We start from the raw sequence: 23529 nt of genomic DNA on the forward strand, positions 1-23529 counted from the left end.
AGACCACCAGAGAACTCCCATCTCTTCTGATTTCTAAGAGGTTAGTAGTGCACGTGAAGTGGACCTGCTCACACAGGCACTAGGAATGAGTCTAAAGAAGAGAACTTTAGCATGGTCATCACATACAGTTTGATATTTAGGAGGTCAAGAATAACAGGACCCTTAAGGAATATAGTCCAATCTACCTGTCTCACATACAAAATAAAATCCCAGAGAGACTGTTGACTTGCTCAATACAACTAATTAGTGGCAGAGCTGGAATGAATCCTCTTTCCTTATCCTATGGTCTTCCCCTAGTCTGGTTATTTATTCAGACAAATAGAAACAAATAGTCATGATAGCATGATCACTGATGACAAAAGATGATAATGCAATGCTATTCTAGATGCACTAAAGCTACATCCGAAAAAGTACAAACATCCATTTAGAGGGGTGACCCTGCATGTGTCAACAGAGCAGTGAAGGGCACCCAGCTTTTGGTGATCCAGCTGCTCTGGGAGCAGGCAGAGACGATGGAAACCTCAAAATGTGTATAAAGACGTGCAGTCAGACAGGCTTTCCTCTGTTCACCAAGAAATCACATCCAATCGCAAGCAACAAAGGCAGAGAAACTGAGGAGCACAGAACAAAAGGAAAGAAATCATCACCATGACTATATTCAAATACGATCAGAGCTGACTCTACATGTAAGAGTGTAGGAGGATGAAAATATCTAAATTTTACCTGTGTTTGTATGTACACCCACACACTGCCACTGCACAGTGAAGGAGCTGGTGAGTGGAACCTAAGGGAGCAGAAGCAGCTCCACCATCTCTGCCTCTCTCTTTGTCCTCTCAGTTCCTCTCTCTCTGTCCAGACTGGGCTCGTGTACTCTCTTGGGAACTGACTGGATCTTTCAGTTCATGAGAAGTCAAAGCTAGAATTTATTAGAAGGGGATAGACACGAAACGAGGCAAGAATTTTAAACACTGAGAGTCAAGTGGAAAAAGATAAGGAAGAGCAGAGGTGCAAGACGGCAAGGTCAGCCTGTGCCCTTATCAGGACAAAGATCTACGGGCAAGGCTGCAGGGGGAGGTGGTGCTGCCTCTGCCCTTATACAAGGGCTCCTGAATCTGCAGGAGTACAAGGCAGCGCCTCCCTCTCTGCCCTTCAGGCACACTTCCTTGCCCTGTGAGCTTCTCAGCCTCAAAAGGAGGAAGTGGTTTGTGTAAAAATTAGTAGGCAAGGGTTGGCGACAGGGGCAGCTGTGCATTTGCCAGGGCACTGCCAGTTTCTGGAAATTACCTTGACTTCATGCCAAGATGAATTTGGCACCGAGAAAAAGAGGAAAGGAAGAGGTCAGGTGGCCAAATGGTCCTTGAGTTCTTGTGTTTTTATTATATGATACAATTGTCTCCATGTTGCTAAAGAGGATAATTTTATAATAGATCCGATTTTGAGCTTTATAGCATAAATATGAGCAAATCAAAGATTTTGGAAAATTTTGCCCCACAAATGAATAAAATTCAACTGAATTCAACGAACTGACTAAAATTGAATAAAATTTGAAAGTAGGCATGATTGCTAAGATTTTTTGATTGAGCTTTTCCCAAGCTGTCTTCTCTTCAGTTGGCATTGTTTTGCCTTAAAATGAACACAATACTGCTATCCCAACTTTCTGGTTACTTTTCAAAAATGATTACTTCACACAGCAGTATTTAGAGCATAAGTGAAGTTTATGCTATTAAGGCAATCATTCCCATTTAAAAACTGGGATTAAGTTACTTGCTCATCAGATCAGATCAGTCATTCAGTTGTGTCCGACTCTTTGCGACCTCATGAATCGCAGCACGCCAGGCCTCCCTGTCCATTACCAACTCCCGGAGTTCACTCAGACTCACGTCCATCGAGTCAGTGACGCCATCCAGCCATCTCATCCTCTGTCGTCCCCTTCTCCTCTTGCCCCCAATCCCTCCCAGCATCAGAGTCTTTTCCAATGAGTCAATTCTTCGCATGAGGTGGCCAAAGTACTGGAGTTTCAGCTTTAGCATCATTCCCTCCAAAGAAATCCCAGGGCTGATCTCCTTCAGAATGGACTGGCTGGATCTCCTTGAAGTCCAAGGGACTCTCAAAAGTCTTCTCCAACACCACAGTTCAAAAGCATCAATTCTTCGGCGCTCAGCCTTCTTCACAGTCCAACTCTCACATCCATACATGACCACAGGAAAAACCATAGCCTTGACTAGACGAACCTTTGTTGGCAAAGTAATGTCTCTGCTTTTGAATATGCTATCTAGGTTGGTCACAACTTTCCTTCCAAGGAGTAAGCGTCTTTTAATTTCATGGCTGCAGTCACCATCTGTAGTGATTTTGGAGCCCAGAAAAATAAAGGCTGACACTGTTTCCACTGTTTCCCCATCTATTTCTCATGAAGTGATGGGACCGGATGCCATGATCCTAGTTTTCTGAATGTTGAGCTTTAAGCCAACTTTTTCACTCTCCACTTTCACTTTCATCCAGAGGCTTTTTAGTTCCTCTTCACTTTCTGCCATAAGGGTGATGTCATCTGCATATCTGAGGTTATTGATATTTCTCCCGGCAATCTTGATTCCAGCTTGTGTTCTTCCAGTCCAGCGTTTCTCGTGATGTACTCTGCATATAAGTTAAATAAACAGGGTACAATATACAGCCTTGACAAACTCCTTTTCCTATTTGGAACCAGTCTATTGTTCCATGTCCAGTTCTAACTGTTGCTTCCTGATCTGCATACAAATTTCTCAAGAGGCAGATCAGGTGATCTGGTATTCCCATGATGGAGAAGCTCTATACAGTCAGCAAAAACAAGACCAGGAGCTGACTGTGGCTCATACCATGAACTCCTTATTGCCAAATTCAGACTTAAATTGAAGAAAGTAGGGAAAACCACTAGACCATTCAGGTATGACCTAAATCAAATCCCTTATGATTATACAGTGGAAGTGAGAAATAGATTTAAGGGCCTAGATCTGATAGATAGAGTGCCTGATGAACTATGGAATGAGGCTTGTGACATTGTACAGGAGACAGGGATCAAGACCATCCCCATGGAAAAGAAATGCACAAAAGCAAAATGGCTGTCTGGGGAGGCCTTACAAATAGCTGTGAAAAGAAAAGCGAAAAGCAAAGGAGAAAAGGAAAGATATAAACATCTGAATGCAGAGTTCCAAAGAATAGCAAGAAGAGATAAGCAAGAAGATCGCTACATTTTTCAGCGATCAATGCAAAGAAATAGAGGAAAACAACAGAATGGGAAAGACTAGGGATCTCTTCAAGAAAATCGGAGATACCAAAGGAACATTTCATGCAAAGATGGGCTCGATAAAGGACAGAAATGGTATGGGCCTAACAGAAGCAGAAGATATTAAGAAGAGATGGCAGGAATACACAGAAGAACTGTACAAAAAAGATCTTCACGACACAGATAATCACGATGGTGTGATCACTGACCTAGAGCCAGACATCCTGGAATGTGAAGTCAAGTGGGCCTTAGAAAGCATCACTACGAACAAAGCTAGTGGAGGTGATGGAATTCCAGTTGAGCTATTCCAAATCCTGAAAGATGATGCTGTGAAAGTGCTGCACTCAATATGCCAGCAAATTTGGAAAACTCAGCAGTGGCCACAGGACTGGAAAAGGTCAGTTTTCATTCCAATCCCAAAGAAAGGCAATGCCAAAGAATGCTCAAACTACCACACAATTGCACTCTTCTCACACGCTAGTAAAGTAATGCTCAAAATTCTCCAAGCCAGGCTTCAGTAATATGTGAACCGTGAACTTCCTGATGTTCAAGCTGGTTTTAGAAAAGGCAGAGGAACAGAGATCAAATTGCCAACATCTGCTGGATCATGGAAAAAGCAAGAGAGTTCCAGAAAAGCATCTACTTGCTCATAGCAATAACTAAAAAAAATCTTTCTGGGATAGATGTTTATCATGGTGATCTTGATTTGAACTTAAAAAAAATTATCTGCGTTTTCTAACGGAACTGTAAAATTTTAAGTATAAGATTATTTAAAAATCAGATCAGAAGAGTGACCTACAATTGTGTCTTCACCCCTAACTTGCTCTCTTAACTGTGAGCCGTCTACTGAAATTCCTATCTGAAAGGACAATAATAGCCTCACATTGACCAAATGCACTGACCTACCTTGTCCCATCTTCTTTATAACATTTCATCCAATAATCATGCATTAAAAAATATTGATTCAGTGTGTACCATACGCCTTATATTTTTGGTTAAGATTATGAATGTTTAATAATATTAAACAATGCTAGAGTCAGCAAAAAATAAAAATTACAAAAAGGTAACCTCCATATTACTTAATGAATATGGCCTTCCCCTGACAGCTCAGTTGGTAAAGAATCTATCTGCCTGGAATGTAGGAGACTCTGGTTCAATTTCTGGGTTGAAAGATCCGCTGGAGAAGGGATAGGCTACTCACTCCAGTATTCTTGGGCTTCCCTTGTGGCTAAGCTGGTAAAGAATCCACCTGCAACGCAGGAGACCTGGGTTCGATTCCCTGGGTTAGGAAGATCCCCTGGAGAAGGGAAAGGCTACCCACTCCAGTATTCTGGCCTGGAGAATTCCATGGACTGCATAGTCCATGGGGTTGCAAAGAGTCAGACACAACTGAGCGACTTTCACTTTCACCTTCACCTATAAACACAACCATGATTAAAGTTAAAATAAGCTTATAATGTAAGTTTTTAAATGAATAAACATGCTTCATTACAGAGCTTCCCAGATGGTTCAATGATAAAGAATCCGCCTGCCAGTGCAGGTGACAGAGGTTCGATCCCTGATCCAGGAAGATCCCACATGCCACAGAGCAACTAAGCCCATGCGCCACAACTCTTGAGCCTGGGAGCTGCAACTACTGAAGCCCTCCAACTCGTGCTCTGCAACCAGAGAAGGCAATGGCACCCCACTCCAGTACTCTTGCCTGGAAAATTACATGGACAGAGGAGCCTGGTGGGCTGCAGTCCATGGGGTCGCAAAGAGTTGGACACGACTGAGCGACTTCACTTTCACTTTTCACTTTCATGCACTGGAGAAGGAAATGGCAACCCACTCCAGTGTTCTTGCCTGGAGAATCCCAGGGATGGGGGAGCCTGGTGGGCTGCCATCTATGGGGTTGCACAGAGTCGGACATGACTGAAGTGACTTAGCAGCAGCAGCAGCAACAGGAGAAGCTACCACAGCGAAAAGTCTGCGCACCACAGCTAGACAGTAGCCCTGGCTCGTTACAACCAGAGAAAAGCCCAAGCAGCAATGAAGACTCAGTAGAGGCAAAAATGAATAAATAAATAAGTGAATTATAAATTTTTTAAAAACATGCTTTATTACATAGTTACAAACTATAATCTTAATTTAAAAGCCAGCAACTTGTGAGGCTTCAAATACACCTAAAATCAAACACTAAACAAACTTCTTGACCAAAGGAAAGACTTCTCTACAACCTCCATAAATCTATGATAAACAATATACTAAGTGTTACTATTCCAGAATAGAATCAACATTTTCTGACTGAAATCTGACTTGCCATATGAAGAAGAAAATTAACAACAAAATAAATCCACTTAAAATATCTTAAAAATAAGATACAGATACATATGCCCTTAAATATTTAATACTAATGAATATAAAAATAATTATATAAGCATTTCAAGAAAGTAGGAAAGCAGGTTTAAAAGATTAACAGTGGTTTTCAGTGCTGTTTTTAAATTTTTTCTATGTTTTCCTAAATTTCTAGTCTTAGCAAGAATCAATTGTTTATTCAGAAATTTTCAATCCAAATCTTTGCTTTTTAAAAATGTTTTCTGCTTATTTATTGGCTGAGCCACGCACACAACTTCTGGGTTCCTAGTTCCCTGACGAGGGCTCGAACCCATGCCCTCTGCAGTGGAAGGGTAGAGTTTTAATCATTGGACAGCCAGAGAAGTCCCTCTATATTCTACTTGCCCTTGAATATCTTGCTCACAATTTCTAATGATAATTCCGTATGGAAGGTTGTCTTTGTGACCCTAAATGCAAGTTTTTTTTTTTCCCTAAATGCAAGAGTTTTAGTGCATTAGTGTGTAAGCCATCTGACCTTAGAACTTGGAAATCATCAAGATTTAATTAGATATGCCTTTGTCTCTTTATCTGTCTTAAGTTTCAGTTCTCTTATCTAGATTATTCTGCTTTTTCCAGCTTGATATGATTCTTCCTAGTAGAAATGGTAAAAACAAAATAGGAGTCATCAACTTTTGTTTCCTCATTGCATTAATATTCTTATAGTATTAATATTCTCCCAATCAACCAATTCAGAACATTTAATGTACTTTATCATATAGAGAATAATACTGTGAAGGGTTAAGAGGGAAAGCACTGGAGGAAGATAGACCTAGATTCAAATATTAACCATTAACTTGACCTTACTCTCCCTTTAAGCCCCAAATTTCGTTTTAAGTGGCGATAACAACAGAATTCATCTCATAGAATGTATTAGATGTTGTATGAGATAATGCATATATAATACATTTAACCAGCACACAGTGAATCCTCAAGACTTCTTAGTGATTCAAATCTTTAACTAGAAAAACTAGAAAGAAAAGATATATGTCAATATGCTCAATACATATGTGAGATCAAGGCACGTGAAAAGAAGGACAAAAGAAAGACAAGAAAGCTTTCTTAAGTGAAAAAAATGACAAAAGGGGGATAAGGAAGGGATAGCTCAATTTACATAGAAATTGAGGCACATTTATTTGAAATTATAAATGAAAGCACAAAGAACCCAAAACAAACGCGGGTTAAAAGGGCAAAAGTAAGCTGGAAAACAGAAGAGGAAAATCTCAAACATGCAATTTTTTTTTCATATTTAGTTTCCTTTGTCTTTGATTTAACTGCAGCAGCTACTTTTTACACTCCAGGTTTTAATTAGGTTGAAAGAAATTGAGAAGGTTCTACGTAGCTATAATAATTGGGAGAATATTAATACTATGTAGTTCTAATATTTGGGAAAAAAAGTACATAACTCCCATTATTTTAACATTACTATATTAAATTCAGAGATAATTTTATTGATTCAAGAAAATATCTCTAGAAAAAGACTGCTTATGTTTTAAACAGCAATTACAACATAGGAGAACTACGACAGAACTGTGTTCCCAAGGGAGATTATAGAATTTTCTTCCCTAGCGATCGACATGTTTCTATGTCATATTGTGTACATATGAAGACATGCTCTCTTTTAGGGAATGCCTAGTTCTACTCTTGTTTCACCCATCTTCCTGGAAATGTTACTGTCTTTAGGCAGCTTGCCTTTACTTTCTTCATGAAGGCCCCATCCCTAGGGCAAAATCTAAAAAAGTTTTTTATGGTTCTAGGCTTACAGAACTTTGTACAATAGTAGCTTCTCACAAATGTAGAAAAATCATAAAAAATAATCCTTAAGTGATAAACAATACTGTAGTAAAATGTATGCTCAAGATTCAATCTGCCTGGTTTGAATACTGACTCTGTCCATGGGGAGGTTCCTCATCCTTGTGTGTCTCAGTTTCTGCAGTCAAAAACTTGAGTACCAACCTCACAGGGTGGTAATGAGGGCTAAATGAAATAATACTTGCTTTATGTTAAATTAATAAACATTAAAGTAAGAGAATATATTCATTATTAATAATAATATTGTTGTTTTCAGTCACTAAGTTGTGTCTGACTCTTTGCAACCCCAGGAACTGCAGCACACTAGGCTTCCCCGTCCTTCACTATCTCTGGGAGCTTGCTCAAACTCATATCCATTGAATCAGTGACGCCATCCAGCCATCTTATCCTCTGTCATCCTCTTCTCCTTTTGCCTTCAATCTTTCCCAGCGTCAGGGTCTTTTCAAATGAGTCTTTGCATCAGGTGGCCAAGGTATTTAAGCTTCAGCTTTAGCATCAGTTCTTCCAGCGAATATTCAGGGTTTATTTTCTTTAGGATTGACTGGTATGATGTCCTTGCTATCTAAGGGACTCTCAAGAGTCTTCTCTAGCACCACAGTTCAAAAGCATCAATTCTTTGGCATTCAGCCTTCTTTATGGTCCAACTCTCACATCAGTATATGACTACTGGAAAAACCATAGCTTTGACTATATGGACCACATGGTTAAAGATCAAATGAGCACATATCTTTACAACAGTTTTGTCCTTGGTCATTCCAGGGATAATCATAGAAAATGAGAAACTTAAAGTTATCCCAAAGGATGGCTATTTTTTTATAAAAAGAATCATTCATTTCCAAAGATATAAATAGAGCAGCTTAGCCCAGAAATTAGCACTGGCCCAGCCTGTATGATTTGACATCACTATTTATAGACTCCGGGTTCGAAGACTACTTTGACCCACTCTCAAAATTCTCCATGCTTTGTCTAGTTTGCAAAAAGAAAATCTTTTGGATGTAATTTTAACAGTTATAGATATTGAAAGATTAATAATCACCTAACTAGGAGAAAGTACAAGTAGCACAAGTTATTAATTTGATGCTGAGAATAAAAACATATTTAATAGGGATTTCTCTGGTGGTCCCTATGCTTATACTATATAACATGAAAATGAAATTATTCATTGCCAGCTTAGTATAATAGGGTTATTGAAGAGCTTCCGTAAGACTTCCAGTGATGTACATGGAATTTCCAGTAAGGCTGTAGATCCTACAAATGGTTTCTGGGCAAGTCTTGATTGTAACTGGCAGGCAAGAAGTTGTCAAAGGTCCTTTTGCCATCTTTGCATTGCTTTTTTAAGTCTTGCTTAGGGATGGTAGAATTATAGATTGTTAGAATTGGAGGGAGCAGTCAGTGGGTGATGACTTCTATTTTTAAAGAGAAATAATTCTTCCTAATTAGTTTGTAAATTTGGTGGGGTAGAATCCAAGTATTATTTATCTCTGTACCTTGTCCCTCTTCATTTGCTCCCTATCTATAGTTTTACACCTAGTATAGGACCTGATATAAGATGATGCAGTTTACTTTTTGGAGGAGAGAACTTCACATGCACACATACACACACACAAACACACACACACACACTGAGTAACTTGATAAACAATGCATTAATAACAATAGCTAATATTTACTGAGTGTGGTGACCCAAGGACCACAGAGCAGATAAAACCAAGGAGGGTCTTGGAATGCAGGAACAGAAAAACCAGACCCTTATCATCCTTCCCTCTCCCATGTTGTAACTATTAGCGGATTTCAGGTCCTCCTGAGCAGTATAACCTGTCTCTCCTCCTATCCCACACAGGAGAAGGTATTTGCCTTACTCTTCCCCCACCCAGCATACGTGCTCACACAATCAGCAAATACCTGCAAGACCCCTATCTCACTCCTTGTACCCTGGGTATAAAAGTGGACTAAGAACCCTGTTCAACATCAGTTCTCCCTTGAGCTGGCCCACTGTTCTAACAGCACCTTCCACTCTAATAAACTTTATTTCCCTCTCATTCTGTCTCATGTCCGGAAATTCTTTTCCAACTCGCACCCGGACCACGACACTGAGATTACTGTCAAACACTGCTCAAAACACTTTTCCTATATTAACTTCTCTAATCCTCACATCAACCCTTGTGAAAGGTACTATTATCACTCCTAAAGCTGACAAAGCAATTGGGGCACAGAGGGCCTAAAAAACTCACCAACAGCTGCTAAGTGGCAAAGACAGTAGTTGAACCCAGTTCTATTCCAATTCCAGAGCCTGAGCCTAAGTCTGAGCCGAGTCCAAACCCATGCTTGTTTAGTCTCAACACTCTACTGTCAATATTATAATGGGCTTATATTTAATTAAGAAAGGCCTAAAAAAATATGGATTAGACTCACATCTTACCTCGAGGTTAACTTCTACATTTATGATAAAAGGTAAAAATTTCTAGCAACAAGTAAAGACAAGTGGAAAATTCTAAAATATGTCCACTCTCTATAGAATTTCCTCCATTCTGTTTTAATATTAAACTTCTATACTTGCACCATCCAAACAGTAGCTTCTAGGCATATGAGGCTATTTAATGTACAATTAATTAAAATTAAATGAAATAAAAAATTCCACTCCTCAGGTACATTAATCCATTTCAAGTGGTTGGTAGCCACATGTGACTAATTACAACCATACTGGATAGTACAAAATAGAACATATTCATCACCACAGAATGTTCAGTTGGACAGCAGTTCTCCGTATGATTCATTCATATTAACAGATTTGTTTGTTGTGAGAATTAATAAAGATTACATTTTCCTTTTGTACATAGGAATTCGCTAAATGCAGAGAATTCCATTATCTCCTTTAAAATAACATGTGTGCTACCAAATTTTAGTAATGCCCGTGAATGAAATGATTTAACTACAGCTCATTCTAATCATGGTTCGTCAGGATGAAATTAAAGAGATTATTTAAAAACAATTTTTCAAAGGACCATAGTCATTTGTCTAAAATCTTCAGAAGAGCCAAATGATTCATTTTCAAATACTTAAAATAGTTTCAACAGTCATTTGTGAAGAATTTTAAAATTGAAATTGCGATTACTGCTATTATTCTCATAATCACCATTCCTTAAAGTTCCTAATCACAGGACAACTGTAGGTGAAGGCGGAAAACTACAGGGAGGGCTAACCGAGGGCAGGCTGAACAGGACCAGAAGTTTCTACTGAATCACCAACAACTCTCACCACTTCTCAGAGAAGACTGTACAGATAACCAGGATAAAGATTCCAGAGAGCACAAGAACTCCAGACTCTGGAGCCAATGTTCAATTTTAATAGCAAAGTAATTAAACCTGTACTAGTGAAAGATCCTAATCTTTAGACATTTGAAAGTGAAAATCACTCAGTTGTGCCCAACTCTTTGTGACCCCATGGGCTATACAGACCATGGAATTCTCCAGGCCAGAATATTGGAGTGGGTAGCCTTTCCCTTCCATAGGGGATCTTCCCAACCCAGGGATCGAACCCAGGTCTCCCGCATTGCAGGTGGATTCTTTACCAGCTGAACCACAAGGGAAGCCCAAGAATACTGGAGTGGGTAGCCTGTCCCTTCTCCAGGGGATCTTCCCGACTCAGGAATTGAACCAGGGTCTCCTGCATTGCAGGCAGATGGATTCTTTACCAACTGAGACATGAAATTTAATTTCTCCTTATTATTGTTTTTGCTCACAGAAACAGTCCTGAGCTTTATTTTTTTTTTTTTAAGTCTAACAGGAATTTATTAGAATTCTTTGAAGACTTTTAGGTGAAATTTTAAAGTACTGAAATTTTGAGAGCTCTTACAACAATGCAAAGAAGATATCCACAAGATTTGAAATGGAATGAAATTCAGATTTCACATTGACAAAGAAGAACATTATTTTCATATGAAGTTTTATATAAAGTACCTAATGAGAAAGATAATTTTAAAGTTTTATGGTAGTCGAAGATACTGATAAAACATATAGACAGACATATTGAATTATACATAAATCATGAAGCCACTTAAAAAGTTTCCTGTGTGATCGATATGTTACAGAGTCAGAGGAAACATGAAAATGACATTGCATCAATTTACATTTTAATTAATCTCAGACTGATACAAAAGCAATTTGTATGAAAAGCTAAATCTTAGAAAAAGTACCACAGAATCATCAGCTTTTAGATATAATAAATAATTTTTCAGAAGTATATCTCAGTGTTGTTGCAGCCCACCATATTCTTAATAGTCCTAGTAAGAATTGAATTTTTCTAATGATTTTCAAAATTAAAATTATTTGTGATATTGCATTTACCAGGAGTGATTGACACTGATTTCAGTTATATCAATTGAAAATAAAATTTCTAAAAGCAAATTTCTGATGACCAAGTAAATGAACTGGTAAAAAAAGTGTCAAGTTTTAATTCTTTAAAGTAATGATTCAATCAAGATGATGCTCTAGAAAATATGTAATAGGACATTTTGAGCTTTACCAGGAATATAAATTTGAAATTGGCAGAGATCAATCATTTTTCACCTGTCTCACATCACTGTTTCGGAATGTGAATTTAATGTGCTAGAGAATAATCCAAATCCATCATTTAATTATTCATTGGTGTAGTTTCCATTTCTACCCCCAATATATAGCTAAAGTTTACAAACTACTAAAGGATCTTATGGTTTTTCCAGTGGCCATGTATGGATGCGAGAGTTGGACTGTGAAGAAAGCTGAGCACTGAAGAACTGATGCTTTGGAACTGTGGTGTTAGAGAAGACTCTTGAGAGTCCCTTGGACTGCAAGGAGATCCAACCAGTCCATTCTAAAGGAGATCAGTCCTGGGTGTTCTTTGGAAGGACTAATGCTAAAGCTGAAACTCCAGTACTTTGGCCACCTCATGCGAAGAGTTGACTCATTGGAAAAGACTCTGATGCTGGGAGGGATTGGAGGCAGGAGGAAAAGGGGACGACAGAGGATGAGATGGCTGGATGGCATCACCGACTCAATGGGCATGAGTTTTAGTAAACTCCGGGAGATGGTGATGGACAGGGAGGCCTGGCGTGCTGCAATTCATGGGGTTGCAAAGAGTCAGACACGACTGAGCGACTGAACTGAACTGAACTGAAAGGATCCTTGGTAAGTCCCATCTGTCCAAGATGAGGATGACAAGGAAGGATATCAATAAATATTAAATATTTACTCTAAGTGTTAAAATAATAAATGTACAAGACAGTTTTAATGGAAAGAAAAATAAATGCAGAATGATAAAATACTTGTGATAGTAAACAGTACGTAGTACTTCAATACAAAGATTAATATTACTGGATGGAATTTAAAGACATATTTAGTTGCTTCCCTTCAGAAATGATAATTCAATAACTCATTACAAGTGTGCATTTTCAATCATGTGTTCCTAAAAGTTGTATATGAGTTCATTTATATGAAATCCATTTATAGAAAAGACATAACCATAAAGAAAACAGAAAAAATGGCTAACAGGGAAGGGATGGGGGAGAGGGGACATAGTTGGCCTTTTCTTCTCCTTAATTCCAGTACTGAGATCCACAAAAAGCATTCCTAAAGGCAAAGATCCAAGCTGTCCTGAATAATGGCAGAATCACCAGAACACATCAATAACCTTTCAACAGGCTCCTTGGCGACTATCAGTGTTCTAAGGACACTGATACTTTTCCTGACACTTTTGCTAGAAGGCCTCGGATAAAGACACAGTCCAGCTAGTTGTGCAAGACATGGCAAGCTTTGTTAAAATGCAATCACACCGCTTTAGAGTTACAACTTTCCATTTATGCATATATTAGGATTAATTTTACATTAGAATCCTTTAACAACCTTTAAGATAGAGATACCTCTGGGTGTTCCCAAATGAAAGTTAATAAGCATCAGTCCATAGAATTAAATAAGTTAAGAGTTTAACACAGTCAAAGTTACATGTCTTTAGAATCTAAAAGCCATTCCTAGAGTTTTCCAAAGCCCCAGAATCAGTGCTGATTGAAGGCAGAGGTAAAGATCTAGGGTCAGGTGGCAGAAAACGGTTGAGGAAGGAGATATCCTAAGGGTTCACAAACACATAATAAACTCCTGTATCCTTTTCCTCACTTACTGAGGCAAATCAAAGGGCCCTTCCCATTAAATCTTTAGGGTTTCTATTGTCCTTTTTTAATTTTCTTTCCTTTCTAGGCATGTAATCAATATTAATTTTTAAACATTATTTTACTGGATAAAAATTTTGTGGGAATATACCCCACATCTCCTCAGGGAAGATCCCACTCCACTCTATAGTTTGACTTTCATTTGAAGAATTTTTCCACAGAGTCCAAAAAAAACAAGCAGTTTCTTTAGCAAGAATGGATTTTGCAATGGGGCATCAATTCAACCTCACTAGACTGAAATAAATTGAGCACCAAAATTTAAAACATGAAAATAAATACCTATGAGGAACCAGTCCTTTTGCCTAGTGAACAAAACAGCCTTCTTCTCATAACCACTGAAGTGACAGCTGGGTGAGGATGGTCCACCAATTGTATCAGTACCTTGGAAATTCACCCGGTTACAACGCCTCGGACAATCCAGGTTTTTGGAGTAATGATACATTCTGTTAGCCTACACGTTTCATCCCACAGTACAAAACTAAAGGCATGACTGGCTGTGGTCACAGGGAAACTCAAAGAAAAGTCTGATTATTTTTTAACCCCAGTAGATTCAGGCTCTGATTCTGATTTATTCTCTCTTTCTCGCTCGCCTTACTTAGAACCTAGGCAGAATCAAGCGAAAAGACTAAAATCTCACAATTGCTAGGATTTGGTCTGAGAGTCAAAGGGTAAAATAAAAATGTGTTTGGGGAGAGGAAGGATAAATTAGGAGTACAGGATTAACAGATACATACCAATATATATAAAACAGATAAATAACAAGGATTTACTATATAGCACAGGAAACTATACTCAGTACCTTATAATACTCTATAATGGGAAAGTTTCTGGAAAAAAAAAACAAAACTGAATCACTTTGATGTACACCTGAAACTAACAAATGCTGTAAATCAACTGTAAGCAATACAAAATAATTAAAAAAGAATATATCCTGAAAAATCACCCTACAACAGCTCAAACACATTGTCTTTATTCTTTTGTACATGTTTCAATTAAAATAAATATGATCACTGCTTTATTTGGGCTTCAAAAAATGTATTTAGCATACTCCTAAATAGGCCTGCCATTTTACTGGCTTTATTTAAAGTCTTTTCTCGACACGGCAGTATAATTTAATTAAGGGAAGGCGCTACAAAAAGAAAAGTTGAAAACTAAATTGCAGGCTAGGGATGGCTAAATTGAGAATCAAGTGGTACCCTAGGCTTCCTGTTTTTCTGACTTCAAAATGTTTTAGGTAATTTTTCCTGACTACTGTGGGGCCCTCTAGTCTCTTTTAACTTTTCCACCATTGGACTCTCACTACTTTCCACCTAGGGTAGCTACATCACACAGTTGTAAGGGGCTAAATTCCCAATGACAGCCCTGTTTTTATTCTTTCTTCTCACAAATGATTCTCAAAGTAGAAACTATTTTTAACAAGGTCAATGGATTCTTTCACTTTAGGGAATTACAACCAAGTGCTTTAAACATACGAGATAATATTGTAAAGGAACTAGAGTTATCCTTCCAATTAACTCACTGCTATGGTCCAAATATGTCCCCCCTAAAATTCATATGCTGAAATCCTAACCCCCAAATGTGATGCTATTAGTAAGTGGAGCCTCTGGGAGGTGCTCAGGTCATGAAGTTGGAGTCCTCATGAATGAGATCAGTGCCCTTAAAACATAGGCTCCAGAGAGCTCCTTAGCCCCTTCCACCATGTGAGAATAAAATGAGAAGTCTGCCACCCAGAAGAGGGCCCTCATCCAACCATGCTGGCACCTGACCTCAGATTTCCAGACTCCCGAATTGTGAGAAATAAATTTCTGTTGTTAAAAGGCACCCAGTCTGTAGCATTTTGTTACAGCAGCTGGTAAAGATTAAGACACTCACTCAGGAAACATACACTGAGCATGTGCCAGACACTGTGTTACCATGCCATGGATGATGGAATAGAGACAATTTAGAAAGTCCTGCCTTCAAGGAATATACAACCTAATGTGTCAGATAGGCAAGTGAACAAGTAACTAGAAAGTGAGGCAGAATTCAGAAAGGGTTTAAGAGCAGTATGAGCCATGACACAACAGTGGGTGTGATAGCTAACTCTGATGGAGAATATCAGAGGAAAGCGTCACAGAGGAAGAGACACCATCCAACAAAGTGCAGTCTTGAAAGAAAAGCAAGAGTCATACCAGTGGGAAAAGGGTGGGGGATGAGGGAGGCAGAAGTGCTACTTAGAAGAAGGCATACAGCCTTATCAAAGAGAATTTCATAAAGAAAATAATGGAAGGTAAGAATATAAATGACATTTTCCAGTTTAGAGTAATTGGAGCAAAAGGTACATGGAGGGCAGTAATCAGCACAGCTATAACAATGTTCTTGATTCTTCACGACCCCACGGACTGTAACACGCCAGGCTCCTCTGTCCTCCACTATCTCCTGGAGTTGGCTCCAATTCATGTCCACTGAGTTGGTGATACTATCTAACCATCTTATGCTCTGCCATCTCCTTCTCCTTTTCCCTTTAATCTTTTCCAGCATCAGGGTCTTTTCCAACGAGTCAGCTCTTCACATCAAGTGGCCAAAGTATTGGAGCTTTAGCAACAGTCCTTCCAATGAAAATTCAGGGTTGATTTCCTTTAGGATTGACAGGTTTGATCTTCTTGTAGTCCAAGGGATTCTCAAGAGTCTTCTCTAGCAACACAGTTCCAAAGCATCAATTCTTCCACACTCAGCCTTCTGTATGGTCCAACTCTCACATGGGTACATGACTACTGGAAAAACCATAGCTTTGATTATAAGGAACTTTGTCAGCAAAGCCATGTCTTTGCTTTTATTTTAATATAGCTATAACTATAGGGTAGTGTAAAACGATGAAAGGTTTTGAATGCTGGACTAACAAGTATCTTTTCTCTCATCAGAATAATTTAGCTTCTTAAAAAATTACTAATTACTTGTCAATGATAAGAAAACTTCCTATGCAAAAACCATGAGAATTAAAATGAGAAAAATATATAGCTTTTGAAGTCATGCTATCACATTAAATAGTGGAGGTGATGGAATTCCAGTTGAGCTATTTCAAATCCTGGAAGATGATGCTGTGAAAGTGCTGCACTCAATATGCCAGCAAATTTGGAAAACTCAGCAGTGGCCACAGGACTGGAAAAAGTCAGTTTTCATTCCAATCCCAAAGAAAGGCTATGCCAAAGAATGCTCAAACTACCACACAATTGCACTCTTCTCACACGCTAGTAAAGTAATGCTCAAAATTCTCCAAGCCAGGCTTCAGCAACACGTGAACCGTGAACTTCCAGATGTTCAAGCTGGTTTTAGAAAAGGCAGAGGAACCAGAGACCAAATTGCCAACATCCGCTGGATCATCGAAAAAGCAAGAGTGTTCCAGAAAAACATCTATTTCTGCTTTATTGACTATGCCAAAGCCTTTGACTGTGTGGATCACAATAAACTGTGGAAAATTCTTCAAGTGATGGGAATACCAGACCACCTGACCTGCCTCTTGAGAAACTTATATGCAGGTCAGGAAGCAACAGTTAGAACTGGACATGGAACAACAGACTGGTTCCAAATAGGAAAAGGAGTATGTCAAGGCTGTATATTGTCACCCTGCTTCTTTAACTTCTATGCAGAGTACATCATGAGAAAAGCTGGGCTGGAAGAAGCACAAGCTGGAATCAAGATTGCCGGGAGAAATATCAATAACCTCAGATATGCAGATGACACCACCCTTATGGCAGAAAGTGAAGAGGAACTAAAAAGCCTCTTGATGAAAGTGAAAGAGGAGAGCGAAAAAGTTGGCTTAAAGCTCAACATTCAGAAAACGAAGATCATGGCATCTGGTCCCATCACTTCATGGCAAATGGATGGGGAAAGAGTGGAAACAGTGTCAGCCTTTATTTTTTTGGGCTCCAAAATCACTGCAAATGGTGATTGCAGCCATGAAATTAAAAGACGCTTACTCCTTGGAAGGAAAGTTATAACCAATCTAGACAGCATATTCAAAAACAGAGACATTACTTTGCCAACAAGGGTCCATCTAGTCAAGGCTATGGTTTTTCCAGTAGTCATGTATGGATGTGAGAGTTGGACTGTGAAGAAAGCTGAGAGCCAAAGAATTGATGCTTTTGAACTGTGGTGTTGGAGAAGACTCTTGAGAGTCCCTTGGACTGCAAGGAGATCCAACCAGTCCATTCTGAAGGAGATCAGTCCTGGGTGTTCTTTGGGAGGACTGATCCTAAAGTTGAAACTCCAATACTTGGGCCACCTCATGCAAAGAGATGACACATTTGAAAAGACTCATGCTGGGAGGGATTGGGGGGCAGGAGGAGAAGGGGACGACAGAGGATGAGATGGCTGGATGGTGTCACTGACTCGATGGACATGAGTTTGGGTGAACTCCGGGAGTTGGTGATGGACAGGGAGGCCTGGCGTGCTGCAATTCATGGGGTTGCAAAGAGTCGGACATGACTGAGAGACTGAACTGATATATCTTATTAGCAAAAGAACATTCTCTGGGGGCATAAAATTGAGGCAGAGTTTTCCTTAAGTCATTCATTGCAACAAACACATTTTTCAGAGCCACTTCTAGAAATCTGACAGTAGATAGAAATAAACATGCTGGCCTTTTAGCAAAAAGGGGCATACCACAGGAAATCAACATACTGAAATGTACTGAGAACATCATCTAATGGCTTATGATAATTTCATACATTGCTATTTATAATAAAACCAACTACAAAATTTTCAGAGCTAGTGCAAAATGAAAACGTAAGACCTCTGTCCAAGAACTAGTAAGAATTTCAAGATAGAGACAGTAGAGCATAAAACCAAAAGCAGGGACCCAGGCCAAGTGCCCCATGAAGCTGGCCTGACTGCCAATTCTAACTTTTAATGATAATCCAATATGATAATCCAATTAGTTTCCACAGCCTGATATGTGTATAACAGCTCTCATATTCAAGTGTGAACTTTCAGCACCAATTTACCCCCCAGAATTTATCCCATCCCCACCAATCTGCTTTCCTCTCCACCTTCCCTAGCAATGGTGACTACAAGAGAGCTCTTCTCATAGACGTGCTAACTTCTTCACCTGGTTTTATAATGCTCTTCTGCTCACTGAAAACTCAGGCTTTCTCTTCATAACCTTTTATGATGAAAATTTACCTTCTTCATAAAGTCTTCTACCATAAAGGAGGTGAGGTAGTAACTTCTCAACCACATCTAGCACTGAATTGATGTATTGTTTAGGCTACTATTTACGCAGAATATTAAGTATAGCTGCCACTGCTGCTGCTAATACTGATGATGTGGTTGACTGCATGTGTAGGCTGCTGGGCACTTTAAGTCCTGAAAATTAATCAGTGGATGATCTTGTTGCTATCTGATTTTCTTGTTTTTTTAAATTTTACTCCTATTCCTGAGCCTATTAACACCTCCTCCAAGGAAAAAACAAAGGGAGAAAGGGGCAAAAATCACCCAGGTCAGACAATTTTGCTATTTGTCAATAGGGCTGGAAAGAAAACATTGTTAATGACTTAAAAAAAAAAGATTTAAAACAATCACTTAATTACAGCTCCCATATTATCTGTGCATTTTGCTTATTCTCCCTGACATTCAATGGATAAATTGACCATTAGGTTTATCTATAATCAATAAATCAGTTATCTCAGGCAGTAAAATCAGAGAAGACAGCATTTTTTTAAAAATTGCATTCGTACAATACACATAGACTTAGCTGTCAATAGGAAAAACTGAAACATCATTTACTGTAGCTGTGAATTCTACTCAACAGGCTGACGTGTATATTATGCTGAGCCTTGTGCTTCGTGCATGTTTTCATAGAGCTTCAGACAAGACCCTCCTGTGGCTCTGAACCTGAATTTGGCTCAGTACCGTCTGAGTGGGGTTAATTTGTTTAGACTTCACTAATTTTAGAACTGCAGCAGACCTAAAGTCAGATACTCTGAACTGATTTGAAATAAACTCTTTGGATTAGATTATTCCTATTTGCTTTAGCTAAAATGGAATTATTTCAGTTTACTAACAGTTTCCAAAGCTCTGTATATGGAGCTGAAGTTTGGGACATGGTTTATCTTTTTCTCCCTTTTTGCCTTTTTATCTTTGATTTGTGGAGACCATATACCTTCATTCGGTACATATGAGAAGGAAGAAGGTCTTTTTACACGCAGAACATCTATTTAGTACCTCAGGACATTCTGCCTCCTGAGCCACAGCTTAACAGCATTAGCAAAAGCAGTTCAGCCAGAGGGGAATTGAACAGCAGCTGAGTCAGTCTAATAATTTACACTGGGGAAAGCCCTTGGAATTCAGAGGCACATTGCCCAGCTGGAGAGACAAATCTAATCTCTGCTAATGATGTTCCTCCCTCTCTTTCCTATCAGGGCTGGGCTTTTTACACATGCGCACGTAATTACATATGCACATTCGGAGTCTAGTGAAGCCAAACAACACAGCACCCGGGATTAAATTACACAGTAAGACTTCCAGGCATCATCTGGCCTCTACAACCTGTCTAATAAATGCTGTCCATGGTTCACACACTGTGGAGCTGTTAAAGGGTGTAAGAGTTCAAAAACATATACAGCTACATCTTAAGATTCAAAAGTGATAATATTATGGTGATATTATAAAAAGTGATAATATATTACAATATCATTTGAGATAACATAGTAAGCTTGACTTCTTAAATAGACTTAAACAAATACATATTAGGAAACAGGCACATGGATTTTGTTCTAAAAAGGACTATTTGACAAAATAGGCTATTGTCAAAATATTTTGTCAATATTTTGTTAAAACAGGCTATTGACAAAAATGCACGCAGTACAATAGCTAAACAGGTGAAGGAAAAACAGTATACAATGTCAAAAAGAAAACCCCACCAAGGTGAAAAATAGGCAAAAATAATTTGTATAGTAACAACCTAAGATGGTTCACAAATTTGGACCAGAGCTTTCTGTGGATCAAAGTAAGGAGAGAGACACAATTATTTATAAAAGAAAAACACGCCAATTGTTTAGGATAAGCAGTTATTACACTACTAAGACCTGTGGAAGTTTTTCTTCCACAGATTTGTACAAAACAATAAAACAGTCTCAACATCTTGAAAGTAACGACAGCAGCATTTCTTAGACAATTTTTAGAGCACCTCTCCATTCAAGGTAAGATTGTTAAGAATTCAAAAAAGCAATACTTACAGTAAGAGATTCCAAGGAAACAGCTGAAATTTTGATTTAATGGAGAAGGGGATGGACTACAACTCCTTCAGGAAATCTTCCCCTGATCACTACTGATCATAGACTTTTCAAAACACTGAACAGCTAAGAATTACGGGTTCTATTTTTTGGCAAAAACCTGGAATGAGAACATTCTGAGTTTTCACATGAGGTGTAAACCCATAAGCTTTAAGAATCAACCAAGAAGGAGAAAATTCAGGAATCTGGTCAGAATTGTGCCTCAAAACCTCATTTCCACATGGAGGTGGGCCAAGAAAAATAAACTTGACCATGTGGTGATTTATTTTTTATTATAATGCACAATGTTCTTCCCATTCTGATGAAATTGTACTTTTTGCAATATTTTTAATAACTCTTTTTTATATAGAACCCTTTGCAAATAGCATCAGTTATTTTAAATAAAGAGGGAAGCAATTTAATAGTTAATACCTCTCCTGCTTTACTGAAGTAAGTGGGGAGCAGTGGGGTTGTGAATCACCATCTGGGGCTATAAATTATAAGCCTGCTGCATGGTAATGGTCAGAGGGCTGATCTGTGAAGCTCCCCTAGGAGAAGCTATCTATCAGCATGGCCATCCAGACGAGGGGCTGAGGATGGGGCTGAGGGACAGGGCGGCTTCCAGCCCAGACAAGGGCTACAGCGGAAGGGTACAGCATGGTCAGATTTTCAAAGGCAACCCTCAAGACACCCCCACCCCCAAACCAAATTTCTGAAATAAGAAAATTATAGAGAAATTTCTCACACTGTAAACACTGGCCATTAGAGGGGGAATTTAGGATTCAAGAAGCTCAGGGGGAAAATGTCCTCAAGTGAGAGAGAACAAACGAGATGTTCAGAGCTGCTTCATCTATTTTTAATGAACTTACAAATATGTCTCCAAAAGAAAGAGGTGACACTATTTACCACAGAATGAAAACTGAGATACTAACCCAGCAAGCAGCAGCTACGGGACTGTGCAAGCATGTGCCTGTACAGACTCGCTCAGCCCCCAAGCCTGGCGCCCTGGTGGCTGAGGAGCCTCTTCTGCCTCGTACTGCAAACTAAGGGCTTAGCTGCTTTGGACGATTTCCTCCCAATCATTTCAAAGATGATATAAGCAGGTGAAAAGAAGACGGAAGACAGGAATGATCCTAATAAGAAGGAAAACAGTGTAGAAAGTCAAGTTTATAAAAATAATCAGAAAATTACAAGTCGAAAGAAAAATGTACAGTTAGGATACTTTCTGAGGCCTTACATTAAGCCTTAAAGGGCTCCTGAGCTCATTCTTACTGAATTCAAGTTACAAGTGCTAAAGCCACTGGGTTTTTTGGTAAGGTGCTTTAACACCTAAAGCTTAGACCTGTTACATCTTCTAAGATATTCAAGGACTTTTATAGATATTCTCACATCAGTACTCACCACAGGGATCTGAGAAAGGCACTCATTAGATTTGCCACCGAAATCACAAAACTAACCCCCAAAACTCCCATATCTGTAAGGAAGGGGTCACTTAGATATTTTCTACTCAGCCCTTCACTGAGTCAACAAATGCTTTAATCACTCTGGGAGCTGGGTCTGTGTTAAGCAGTAAGGACAATGCAAAGATGAACTGGGGGCTTCCCTGGTGGTTCACTGGTAAAGAATCTGCCTGCCAGTGTAGGAGACAAGGGTTCTATCCCTGGTCTGGGAAGATCCCACCTGCAACTGAGATCGGGCGCCACAACTGCTAAGCCAACGTGCCTAGAGCCCCATGCTCCACAACGAGAAGCCACTGCAATGAGAAGCCCATGCCTGGCAACTAGAGAGTAGGTCCCCCACCCCGAACCCTTCAACTAGAGAAAAAGCCTAAGCAGCAGCAAAGACCCAATACAGCCAAAAATAAAAATAAATAAATAAATGGAAGAAAAAAAATTTTTTAATAAAATGATGAACTACAACACTAGATTCTTGCTCTGGAGGAACTTAACAGTTTAACAGAGGAGAAACATAGGAATAACTGACTAATATGTAATATGAGAAGTTCTCTGAAGGAGATGGATACAAATTTTTGAAATACAAAGAAGGGAAAACTGCTGTCCAGGAAGAATGAAGAAGAGGTGTGTGAGTCAGAGGAACAAGCATGCATACAGGTATGGAGGCATGAAAGAAATCAGGCTATTATTTGGGGAGAGGGGGAAATGTCAGCCACGTTGGTGGGAAGTGATGAGAGATGTAGAAGATAGGGCTGGAAAAAACAGATTAGAGAATTTGTTTCCCTCCTATGAGCAAAGAAGTAGGAGAAGTGAAGGGAAGTGACATGATCAGATTTGAAAGATGATTCTGTTTAAGGGTGGAAGATGGAAGGACAGAGGATGGGATAAAGCTGCTGTAGAGAGGATGGAAAGCATCTGAGAGATATTTAGAAGACAGAATTGATAGGATATAGTGACTGCTGGATGTGATGGGGAAAGGGTTTTCCAGTGGGGCAGACTAGACTCTGTCACTGATCAGGTAGAAAAGTGCCAGTCAGGGACCTGCAGTGAGGAGGGAACAAGCTAGGGTTTATATTTTACAGACTCTACTGGGCAAGGCAGTTGGAAAAGAAATAAGGAAGTGGCTAAACTGAAACTGGGACAAAGGGCTACAAATATTGTTGGAGAGACAAATATGATAGAAAAGTT

General features: G+C 39.1%; 1 protein-coding gene across 3 annotated transcripts in view; it reads right to left on the reverse strand.

Annotated features, from left to right (window-relative positions):
* Window positions 1-23529, reverse strand: part of MAP3K13 (mitogen-activated protein kinase kinase kinase 13) — a 156637-nt gene that overhangs the window by 48686 nt on the left and 84422 nt on the right. The gene's annotated exons all lie outside the window — the stretch shown is intronic.

The sequence above is a fragment of the Bos mutus genome, chromosome 1 (genome assembly GCF_027580195.1).
Source record: "Bos mutus isolate GX-2022 chromosome 1, NWIPB_WYAK_1.1, whole genome shotgun sequence".
NCBI classification, from domain to species: Eukaryota; Metazoa; Chordata; class Mammalia; order Artiodactyla; family Bovidae; genus Bos; species Bos mutus.